The following is a 13,072-nucleotide window of genomic DNA, read 5'->3' as shown; positions in this document are numbered from 1 at the left end:
GGTATGGATGAAGGAACTGATTTATTGAGTATAGTTGTTGTGGTATTTATGTAAAATTGTTAAGACATACAAGCCTATAGAAAGGTATTTTGCACTTTGGAAATTTTTTTTGGTCATTGTTCAGTTCTTTTTCCCATAATATTAAGCCCATAACATTTGAGCATTTCAAAACCAGAGAATCAGAAATGAGTTTGGAGTTCATCAGTAAGTAGTATAAATATGTTGAAATATTGAGATATTTACAGTGATAAAAAACCTGGTTTTAATAAGGTACGAAATATTTTAATATTTTTAACCAAAAGCTGTAATAAAAGTCTACCTGTCATCTAATCACTGGCAATTTGTTCACTGGTCTGTATTTTCATACTTAATCTGAAATACCTTCAGTGGCCAAGTGTTTAGGACTTTTCATAAGCCAGTGAATCTTGCATCAAAATAGTACAATGGCATATGCAAGTTCAAGTGTGGATAGTTAGAAAATTTCACCTGCAAGTTTACTTTCGTGTGCGGTTTTTATATTATTTTATTTCACATAAAATATTATTTTTATGCCAAAATGAAATTAAGTGCAGGAAGATTTTTTGGCAGCCAGCGTACTTGTGAATTCTAAATTTAATTACTTGAAAAGTTAATGATATAAACAAAACTATTCTGCATTAGTAACTAATGAAAAAAGGTTTATTTTAACTTGGATGTGGGCAGATAATTTTTTTACAAGTGACCTAAAATTTGGATGGAAGTAATTCTCAGAATTCTTATAAACAACTCGATTTCTGTCAGTCCTTTCAAAGTGTGGTCACAGGACCAGCAGAATCAACATCACCCGGGAACCTGTTAGCAATGCAAATTCTCAAGCCTCTCTGCAGATCTATTTAGTTTGCCCTGTAATCTGTGTTTTGATAAACCTTCCACATGATTTCTAATCCATACTAATGTTTGTGAACCAATGATATGCCATCATTCTTCAAATTATATATTATATTTAAAAGTAGGTTGTTGACAAAGTCTGTGAAGGACTTCAATACTATATATAAAACAATAATGTCACCTTAAAAAGAAATATGTATAAGTCATTGTTGAAATATGTATGTCACGAGTTATTGTCTGAAATATGAAATTCAAAAATAAATCCCTACATTCAGGTCATTTGAACTCTTCATAATGAGGAACAAAAATTTATAAAACTTGAAAACATTAGACCTCATATAATATTCTGCTAATTAAATATAACTAAGTGTGTTTACAGCTTGTAAATATATTTCATTCTTGAAAACAGAGTAGACTTTTGGATCAAACCAATTGTATTTCATTAGTTGGACAGTTGTCTTAACACACTAAGTTTTTCCTGATACTTTATTTCCTATTATGTCAACATATTTTTGAGACAACAGTGTCATAGATTTGGCACAGAATTTTGTGATGCTACTTAGGTTGTTTTCCATAACAAAAGTCCAAACCTGATGTGTGTAATTATACTGACATATGTAAGGTTACACCTCATGCATAAACATTGTAACTCAAAGCATCATTGGAGTTGCACTCAATTCAAGGAAGAAACTATAAAGCCTTATTAACAGCGTGAATAAAGGTTAAACTATTTGTAAAGGAGGAAAAAATTACCATTCTGGATCATACCCATAATCCATATAATCTATTATGTTTCTTTCACAGTGAAATTAAGGGATAATTTGTGTCAGTGTTAAAAGGATAAGTTAATCCTCTAAAAACATGGCTTTCACTTATTAATCCATTTTGGATGTCTTGTCCATTAATTTACTAACCCTAGCGTTTTTTTAAATTATTTATGAATTAAATAGTTGAATTCTACATGTTTTTGAAGTAAAAAAATTTCCCTTCCTTCCAAAAATAATTTTTTTTTTACTTTAAGGGATGTCCCCTACTTTTGTGATATTGGGATTGAATGAATAAAGCCATATCAGCTGATATGAGAAAACATATGTTAGGAGATTTTCCATAAGTACAAGGAAAGAAGGTTTAAAGAACCCACAAAAAAAATGGAGAAATTGTTAGAGATCGGGGGTCATCAAACATTGCTGTAGTTAAATGAGAAGGATTTCAGCCAGGACAAGGTAAACAAGAATTAACAAATGTGATGAAGAAAAAAGGATTCAAGAGAAGCTGTTGGATTTGGTGGTTATGAGCATTGATGACATTCCATGGAGTCATTTACATAAAAATATGGAATGGAACCACATCAAAGGTATTTAAGAAGAGAACTCCTGTTGCACAAGCAGACAGCCAGAGTGAAAGCCACCCTCCCAGGAAAGTTTGCAGTGATCACCAAGAATGAAAAGATAGGCTGAAAGCAACAGAGTCAAAACGAGGGTTTTTCTCCTTTGTTTCTCTTTAGTTTCATTTTCCAAGAGAGATGAAAATTTTAAAGACATGTGGAAATTGCAGGACAGTGGCAAGGGGCTAAGGATCTGCTCTGCACCCAGCCTGCAGGTCCTACAGATGGGCACAATGATAGGGCCCCTGGGACTAGCCAGAAAGCCCATGAGGGGCCCCAAACAGAGTGTAAAGGACTATGCCTCCCATATAATACAGAGATAGAACATTATTACTCAAGAGGAAAGAAGAGCATTCTGGCTTCTAGAAAAAGAAATCTGCCATGCCTGGCTGAAGCCCCTGTAACACCCGAAGAGATCCAATACAAGGTCATAGATAATTCTTTAAGATTGGTGTTCTGAGTATTTAAGATTTGGAAAGAGGCCACAGTATAGTTTAGGCCTGCTTGTCCACCACTGTCTCTCAGGTCTTCCTGGTCCTTTGGTAGCTTCAGAGGAAAATGCCTTGAAAAGAGCGTTTGTTCATAAGCACTATATTCACTTTAAAAATCAGATTAGTCATGGTTTTCCCTGATCTCCTGTCAAATTCTTTTAACATAGTTTTTAACACATCTTTAACAATAACTTGTAGAAGCTGTGCCTGAACGTCAAGCCCTCTGACGTTTACTTTGCTGAGCTAAGATTTAGTTCACAGGGTGCGATTTATTTAAACCAAAATATTTTTGTCCTTTGAGCTTATATTTTCAGTTAACATTTTCCATTTTTTAGTATTTTTATTTATCTTACCTCTCATTTAAAAAATAGACCAAGGGAGCAAAGCTGGTTCAGTGAAGGATAAAATTAGAAAGTACATTATAATATTAAAACTCAAGATAATGTGAAATATATAAAAAGTAACAGGACTTCATTAGGACAAGAAAACATTCATATGAGAGGATTTCCCAGAAATAGATGAAAAAGAAAAGCTTAACTATGAATGCAATGTTGAATATCTAAAGTCAGATTTTGTTAAGTCAGAAAATGAGTCAACTCACCTTTCATATCTAATACTTTGCCTTTTAAAATATTGCCATATAGCCATTGAAAATTCAACAAGAGTTTTCAAACATAGGACAGAACTCTCTAGTAAATCTATAATTTTTTCTAGAACAAGTATATGGTAATAGCTTCCTGAGTAAAATCATTGGATTTTATTTCTCTAAGAAATGAAAAAAACAAAACAAAACAAACAAACAAAAAAAAAACCCCCCAGAGCTACCAAGGTATCATTCATAATTGTACTTTATGTAAAATAAACTTAAAAATGGATGCACATCAGACTATTGCTAAGAAACAGACAACTAGCTACAATAATCGCCACACATTCTGTGCTCTGGAGGAAATCATGACTAGGTCTTGGCAGATTTCTTTAGCTGATCACACTGTTGGACTTTCCATATGGTTCACTACCATAGAGTGTGGGAGAGCAGTGGCTGGCACACATGCTAACAGGTACTTTGTGTTACAAATGGATAAAATCGCTGAGAAGCAACACATAAATCAGTTCTTGGAATATTGAGCATATATCAGAGAGAAGAATTGCACCACGTTTGCTCTGTTTATTAATGAAAATTAAGGCTACTTACATGGGTATTTCCTTTAGTGAGTAATTATATTATGAGCTCTGGTTGCAGACCAGAAAATATGTGATGTAATCAATCCTGACAGCATCAGCTATGTGAGCCACATAGATGGGCGATGTTCCATAAGCAAGATAAGGTGCATCTGACTATCAGTCCGCTTACTGTTTATTTACTTAAAATTGGAGCCCACGTGTATTGACACTTGCAACATGGCTCACTGCTGCCACAAGTTTAAACATGCGGCCTTTAGTTTCTCAGAACAAGGGGTGGGTGTTTCTGGCCCCTGATTTTCAGAACCCTCTATCCTTAGACTACCACCCACCCCGAGCCTGGCTCGCCAGACCTCCGCAGGCTTTGGAAATAACCTGAACTTATAAAATGGGAAATGAGGTAAGGCAGATATCTCAAAAGACCTTAACAAACACACGCACAGACATGGAGTGGCACACACACACAAACACATACACACACTGTCATACCCATGCACACACCCCACTAAATGCCTTCCAACAATCTGAGTTTTTTTTTCATTTGGCAAAGAGACTTTCTGATACAGGTAAAATACTCCCCAGGTTTTAAAGTAAATTTCTGGGATATCTGGGTGGCTCAGTCGGTTAAGCGTCCGACTCTTGATTTCAGCTTAGATCATGATCTCTGGGTCCCGGGACTGAACCCTGCTTTGGGCTCATGCTCAGTTGGGAGTCTGCTTCAGGATTCTCTCTGTCTCACTGCCCCTCCCCTGCTTGCTTTCTCTCTGTCTCTCAAATAAATAATCTTTAAAAAAATAAAGTAAATTTCTTAAGTATTAACTTTCCTCCACATATAATAATACTAGATCTCTTCTGAATGATCCATGATAATATATATATGATATTAATATAATGTAAATACACTCTTTCTGAACATTAGGACAGCCTCTCAACATTTAGAAAACAGTGACACCAGAGGATACTATTTAATTCTGTCAACTAAGGTTCAGCTGTGGGTGACAAAAAATACTCTAAGACCCTTCCCCCATCACCTTTCTCCCTCCTCCCAATATATCTTTCTCTCTGCTTCCTTTTTACTGTCCATAAACTTTAAGGATGTGGTCAGGAAATGCAAGAAGAGATTAACCTTTACACAGGGGCAGGTAAAGAGTATCTGAATTAGATATGTTATGCTAGCCTAGGCTGTACTTCGATAAAACAAAAAATAATACCAAATGCTTAGTAGCCGTATCAGTCCTAGCCCAGTCAGGAAAACACATTTGAGGAATTTGCTGTGGAGTATTGATGACTGACATTAAAAAAGGGGGGAGGGGGGCGCCTGGGTGGCTCAGTCCTTAAGTGTCTGCCTCCAGCTCAGGTCATGATCTCAGAGTTCTGGGATCAAGCCCCGCATGGGGCTCCCTGCTCCGCTCAGAGTCTGCTTCTTCCTGTCCCACTCCTCCTGCTTGTATTTCCTCTCTCGTTGGCTGTCTCTCTCTGTCAAATAAATGAATAAAATATTTTTTTAAGTGGGGGGAGAAATTAACGAGGGATCCACATAGCCACCCCAAATTTGGCAGTAGCAGGAAGCTGCTACTAGCCCAGGTGTTAGAGGGACTTAGGTCAGATGTAGTGTCACCAGAGCACAAAAACTAGGGCCCCTGAGCTGTGTCTTGGTTCTTGGGTGGGGGCTGGCTGGTAGAAACTGGGACCATGGACAGTTCCCTGGACCTGGAGCCATTTGGAAGCCACAGAGGGCCTTATAAGAAGCCAAGAGATCAGGGGAGAAGTGAACGGGATTCTGTCTCCCTCCTTCCTTTTTTTTTTTTTTTTTTTAAATTATGGTGTTAGTCACCATACAGTACATCATTAGTTTTTGATGTAATGTTCCATGATTCATTGTTTGCGTGTAACACCCAGTGTTCCATGCAATACATGCCCTCCTTAATACCCTTCACCAGGCTAGCCCATCTTCCTACCCCCCTCCCCTCTAAAACCCTCAGTTTGTCTCCTTCCTTTCATCTCCCTCTTAATGCTCATTGTCCAAACTTAATTGTGAGTCAGTGGGCAGCAAGCAGCCTGGGGAATAAGGTTTTCCTGTGTATAAAGACCCAAAGGGAAAAAGATACAGATAGACATGAGAACAGATCAGCAGTTGACCAGCACAGTCTGCCACTCAGCACCTTCTTACCTTTTCCCATGCAAGAAGAATTTCAAACAATCCGTATCTGGATGTGGGGTTAGCAGTTTGTGTTTTATCAAGCCCTCCCGATGATTCTGCTGCGTGGTTAAGATTTGGAAACCACTAGGTTAGACTTGTAAAATGTTATAGATTAGTTCTCAAACTGTAAATTCATGTTTTGTGTTTCATTTATACTCTATACTTGAGTGTAAAAGAAAGTGAAATTCCCAGAATATTGGAATGTTGTATCTTTTATTTACTGTTATTTAACAAACATTTATTGACCTAAGCGAAATGTGTATATAAAGCAACTCAGCTGTAATCATGGTTCTGGTCAATGTGAAATTACCCTGATTTATTATGCCAGGCTAAATTAATGTGTCTAAGTTTCTCAAGTACAAGGAATAATCTGACTATTATAGATTTTTGGCATTTTCAACAAACATGAAGATATAAGAAGATACAAGGTTCTTAAGTTAACACATGAATGTTCTTCCAACAGGAACCATAAATTACTGCACAACTAATTTACTACTAATAATTTCTGTTTTGCAGACATCCAACTTTGATACCATGTACATGTCCAGATATACAAATGAAAAATCCAGTTACTCATCCAAATATTTTACTTATTTTCTTTCGAACATATGTGTATTTGGAAACATTCAGACGGCTGAGGAAATTTTCACGTATTACCCATATGTTTGGCATTGCATAGACATTAAAGATGAGTAAAAAGTATTGGCAGTATAGGAGAAATTATTTTATAACGCAAGACTACCTTAAGGTTGAAAATGTTGCAGAAAGAACAGATAAAAGTGGAATTTAAAGATTATTAGCTGTCTCCAATTTTTCTCTACCTTCTTTTTTTTTTTTTTTTTTGTCCAAATCCACTCCAGTCAGCCTTTGGTCTACATAACTTTACTGGTTTTGTCAGGGTTTCTATATTGTTAGAGCCAATGTTCAATTCTCTGTCCTCATCCTGCTTGATCTAGTAATAGATTTGACATTGTTATTTTTTCTGTCTTTCATCACTTGCTTCCAGGCCACCACACTTTTCTGTGATTGCTTCTACTATCTGGCTGCTACCTTTCAACCTCCATTACTGATTCCTCATTATCTTTCTGACCTCCCAATGTTGGAGTGTCCCAGGATTTAGTCTATGGATGTCTACTTTGCTCTTGTTGAACAGTCTCATTGCTTTAAATACCATCTATTCATTATCGACCTCCATACCTACATCGCCAGCCCATCTTTCTTCCCAGGTCTCCTGTATCCTGCTCATCACCTCCGACTTTGTTCCTGATATGCCCTTAAAAACTTACCTTTCCTACAATCATTCCCGTCTTAGTTTTTAATCAATTCTAGCTTTTTTTGTTGCATTGGCAAAAAAAAAAAAAAAAAATTGAAGTCACCCTTGACTCCTCTTTTTCTCACACCGCACTTTCAGTCCATCAGAAAATTTCACTGGCTCAATTTCCCAAGAATGTGCCACCAGTTCCCACCACCTGTCTTGCTATTGCTCTGTGCAAGCCCTTGTTACTCTCACCTTCAGATTATGGCAATAATGCCCACACTGTCTCTTTGTTTCCTCTCTCAGCCTCACTGAGTTTTTATCACTGCAGCCAAAGTGATCTTTTAAAAATGAAAATAAAATCATGTATCTTCTCAAACTCTTCCAATAGCCCTTATTTTTTTAGTAGACTAAAAACCTAAGTTCTTCTTTTTTTTTTTTTAAAGAGTTTATTCATTTAACAGAGAGAGAGGCAGCGAGAGAGGGAACATAAGCAGGGGGAGTGAGAGAGGGAGAAGCAGGCTCCCCGCTGAGCAGGGAGCCCGACATGGGGCTCGATCCCAGGACCCTGGGATCATGACCTGAGCCGAAGGCAGATGCTTAATGACTGAGCCACCCAGGTGCCCCCAAAAACCTAAGTTCTTACAATGGTCTTAAAGCCTCCCTGTAATCTGGCAACAAATCTGCCCTTTGACTCTCCTCTCCTACCTCTCACTCCCTCCCTTGCTCCACTTTGCCCCACACTGGCCTCTTGCTGTTTCTTAGGACTTTTCCTTGGCCATATCTTCTGCCTTAAATTCTTTCCCCTTACATGGATCCTTCACTCATCTCCTTTAAGTCTTGGCCCAAATGTCACTTTCGTAGTGAGGCCTTTCTTAACTGCCCTCTTTAAAATTGCAGTCTCCTATGCCCTGGTCCCCTTCTCCATAACATCTACCATCATCTGGTATACAGTAGGTCATTTACCTTGTTTGGCTCTATCTCCTCAGAATGTAAACTAGATGAAGACAAGTCTCCTGGTCTATATTTTGACTATACCCCAACTACTAAAAACATTATCTGGCCCAGAGTTTATACTCCAAAAATATTTGTTGACTCAACAAATTAATGAGATAGTTGAGGTCATTTAGTTGAATGTTTTAAAGAATCGGAGAAGAATTGGGATCTTGTAAATAATCTAGACTATTCCAAGGGACACTCTTTCTGCTAATAATTGTTGGGCAATAAAAGGATTTTATAGTCAAGTGGTTTTGGAATTCACATTATCACTTTGAAAGTTTTGAAAAGGCCTGTAGCCTGGTCAGCAAACTTGTTATGTGAAGGACCGGAGAGTAAAGAATTCAGTATTTGAGGGTCAAACGATGTCTGTTCAAACTACTCAACTAGACACTGCCATTGTAGTGCAAATTAAGCCATAGACAAAATGTGAATTAATGTACATGGCTAAATTTTAATAAAATTTTATTGTATTTACAAAGACACAGAACTGACTGGGTTTATGCTGCAAGTCATAATTTGCCAGTTCTTTTCTACAGTGTCTAAAACAATTTAATTTTGTTGAAATAGCATTTTATTGCTATATATATGTGTGTGTATATATATGTTTCATATATATATATTTCATATAGGTATATATGAAATACTCAGGAGCATCTTGCCAAATAAGTGCTCCTTAGGACAAATTTTAAGAAATACTGGTTTAGTCCAGCCTTATTTGCTATGAGGGGCTTGGGATCCAAGATAGATTTTATTAAGTTCACAATCCTCATGAGTGGGAGAACAGGGGCTAAGTTGCATATTTTAAGTGTTCTTTTCACTTTTATATTGCTGCTCTCCCATTGCTGTAGATCTAAGGGCTTCTGATCTTCTTAATTTAAAACTGCAGATTTTAAAACATTTGAATATTTCCAGCAGCACCTTTATTTTCTGTTTATAATTTATACATGCTCATAATTACAAATTTATTTTCAACTCATTCCAGAAGAAACTCTGAGGTACTTACCTCTTCAAGTTTTTAATGCTCTCTGATGTTTATAAAGATTAAGAGAATTTTTTTTCCTGATATATGTCTAGAAGCACTCCTGTGACTTTTTGGAAAGAAAAGGGATGCAAAACAGTATTCCGTTTTAATTCTTTATGCGCAGGTAAAACCACAGACATAGACTCCTAGTGTCCAATAACTTGTACACTAGATTGAAGCGACAAATACGAACAATACCACAAATAACAGAGATGGACACACATACTCACATGTGCCCCTGCAAGTGGCCACCTCCCTCAGCATTGATTTCAGCATCTTCTGTGTTACTCCAGGTTCCTCACATCAATTTTTTTTTGGTTAGCCTTATATCGTATTCTAATTTGTATAAGAAAAGTCCAAGATTATTTTTTTAGTCACCTTTACATTTTTGTGCATTCTTTCCTTCTCACAGGGCCTCTCCTGTCTGTAGACTAAGTAGACTAGGTCTTACATGATAGATTCTACTGCTCATTGAACGAAGATTGGCTAGACTCCCAGTGAACCAGCCTAGTAAGTCTGCATAAAATGGCATGAAATCAAAAGATATGAATTCAATTGAAAACTCACTTAAGTGAATCACTTGATGTTTTGAATGTCTCCATTTCATTATCGACTAAATGAGAATAATTAATATGTATATGCCAGTACTTCAAAGTACATTCTACCATTATCTCACCAGAGAAGGGAAGTTAATTTTTCCAATGTCAGTTTCTGTACTGAGAAGATGTCACATTGCACTTACAAATGTTAGAGTGATGGATAAGATCATGACAGTGTGCACTTTGAGTTTCTCAAGAGACTTGCATTTCTCCTGTGTACAAACAAGTCAACTCATTGATCCAGTTAAAATTGATTGTAAAGCTCTTCCTATAGTTTGAACCAACCTGCCTCTTTTGTCCATTCAATATACTCTTTTCTTCTATCTCATCTGTATTCCTTCAGATAGCTATCTATACTAACTTTAATGAATTGTTTTCATATAATCACTGCTTATCTGATAATCTTTTTATTCTTATTTATTTATTTAATTTATTTTTTTTAAGATTTCATTTATTTATTTGACGGAGAGAGAGACAGCCAGCGAGAGAGGGAACACAGGCAGGGGGAGTGGGAGAGGAAGAAGCAGGCTCCCAGCGGAGGAGCAGGGCTCGATCCCAGGACTCCAGGATCATGCCCTGAGCCGAAGGCAGACGCTTAACAGGCGCCCCTGATAATCTTTTTAAAAAGCATAGATTTCTTTGTGAAATACTCTGATAGGGATGAAATCCTGAAATCATCACCATTAGGATGAGTTCATTGGCCCCACAGTGAGGAGTAAGGTAGATATTAAAAATCTTAGGGCTCACCTTCCCTTTTGGAAATATCACTTAAATTAATCCTATGACTCCAGTTACAGCCCATAAAGAGCCTAGCAATTAAATAAAAATCTGTTCCAACTTTTAATTAAATATCAAAGAGGAGACAACTAGCAACTTGTGATTTTACTTTTTAAATCCTTTTTTCCAACTCTCTAATTCACTCGAGCATACCACTCTCTCAGACATTCACTACTTACTGTTCTACTTTTCTCAACCATAAGTGCAAGGTCTTTTGTTTCATTCTGGTTTACCTTTTCTCCCACCTTTATTTATTCATGCTTCCACTTCTGCAAAACAAAACTCCAGATAAAGTAGAACTCATCTTTGAAGTCAGGTAGGGAGTGAAACTCAAGACTCAAAGATAAAATTATCTGTATCAGGTGGGTCAGAAAAGAGAAGTCTTGCAACATGGGTAGATTAATATATTTTGTTGCTATCAATAAATATATGAGAATCCCAAGTTATAAAACTAGAGCTCACTTCAAGTAAAAAAAAAAAAAAAGAGGTATATGAATGGAATAAAATGTAGAGCTTGTATTCTTATTACCTCTTTCCTTTTCATTTTGGAGCCTCCTGAAACAGCTTTATTTCTGTAATCTTCTTCCTCTACTTTACCTCATCTATACCTTTCTTAATGCCTCAAGAGTTCTTTATTTTATTCTATACAATATGAAATATTCAAGATCTCAATCTTATTTGCCTCCAGGAGCCTAAAGGAGTCATGCCGAGACCTTGGCTATTGGGAAGAAGCCCTGTCTTCTCAACTGTCTCTCTGCTTTGTTTTAGCTATCATTCTGGCAATTTGGGAGTCAGTTCCTTCCATGTTATCAGAAAGTGGGGGAGCATGAAAGTGCTGAATTATTCTTTTTTGGAGATGGCCTTGTTACACACCTGTGTCTCTGTGCTGCCATTTGGCCTTGGCATATTTCACTGGCAGCCTGGCTCAGGGAGGTGGGGCACTGGAATTACCTCAAAAGCTGCTTCCCTTTCTGTCCTAAGCTTTGAGAAATCTGTTCTTGCTTTGGTTTTCAGACTTTTTGTGTGTAATGTGTGCTGTCAATGACTTTTCTTGCTATTGTTCTTGTCAGAGTAAAATACAGGGACTTGGAAGTTACCTGGGGAAAAAGAAAAGGCGGCCATTCACCTGCCTTCAGTGCTAAGAACCTAGGCTGCTTACTTGAGCGCAGGCAGAGTATTCCAACCAGTGCAACTGGGCTCACAAGAACAGTGAGCTGGGGGTGGGGGGAGAGTGGCTGCACTGGGGTAGCTCAATCAGTTAAGCTTCCGACTCTTGATTTCAGCTCAGGTCATGATCTCAGGGTCATAAGATCAAGCCCCATGTCAAGCTCCACACTGAGCTCGGAGTATGCTCAAGATTCTCTCTCTACCCCCCCCCACACACACACACTCTCTTTCTCTTCAAAAAAAAAAAAAAAGACTGAGCTGGGGAAACTGTGTCAAGCCCCTTTTCATATACACATTTTCTACTCTCTGTGTCTAAAACTATCTCAGGTACCTGAGGTATGGAGGTTTTTGAGAGCCATCTACCTACACACCATCCCCACACTCTTCGATATGACTTGAAACGGTTTGGAGATTCAGAAATCAATCATGACTGTTTTCTTTAAAAAAAGGAAGTAGGAAACAATATTAATATGTTATATTTCTACTCTCCTCCCCGCACAGCAAGTCCCATGGCCTTCAGTATAAAATAGTGAGTAAGGAAATTCCTAAAGAATTTTTAACACATTGCTTTTAATATGTTTTAACAATTACTTTTAAAGTTTGTCTTTTCATTTGCTATGGTCAGTGATGCAAGCTTGAAATTCATTTAAAAGGAAACAATGAAAGTGTATAGGTCAAAAATATTATTCAGCTCTGTTCAGGTGGGGAGTTTGATATTTGATTTCTTATATTGCCTTTTTCATAAATTGTTAAGTTAGAAATACAATTTAAATAAAACCAGTTTCACTGGGGCTTTTTTCCATATTTTTCAAGATTTTACAGTATCTGAAAGAACAAAATTTCCAATTTTAAGACATCTCAATGGCTTTCACCTAATTGCATTTGTTTGCTTGCTACTACATTTAACTATAATTATTTCAGAATTAATTATAGAGATTTGATATCACAGAATATAGTCCAAGGTGGACTGTGAAAGTATTGTTCTTTATATGTTCACTTTTCATACTTAGACGTACAGGCTCTTCTAAGTTGTTTGTTTATTTGTTTGTTTGTTTCTTTTTCTTTCTTTTTTTATAGTTCTGATTATTTATTACTAGGTAACAAATTATCCCAAATTTACTGACATAAAATCA

At 36.9% G+C, this 13,072-nt stretch overlaps 1 protein-coding gene across 9 annotated transcripts in view; it reads left to right on the top strand.

Annotated features, from left to right (window-relative positions):
- INPP4B (inositol polyphosphate-4-phosphatase type II B) overlaps positions 1-13,072 on the top strand; it is a 745,035-nt gene that overhangs the window by 670,048 nt on the left and 61,915 nt on the right. The gene's annotated exons all lie outside the window — the stretch shown is intronic.

The sequence above is a fragment of the Ursus americanus genome, chromosome 13, assembly GCF_024610735.1.
Source record: "Ursus americanus isolate L20-20 chromosome 13, mUrsAme1.1.p, whole genome shotgun sequence".
In the NCBI taxonomy this organism is placed as follows: Eukaryota; Metazoa; Chordata; class Mammalia; order Carnivora; family Ursidae; genus Ursus; species Ursus americanus.
The sequence above is the reverse complement of the archived record's forward strand: the minus strand, read 5'-3'. Positions and strand labels throughout refer to the sequence as shown.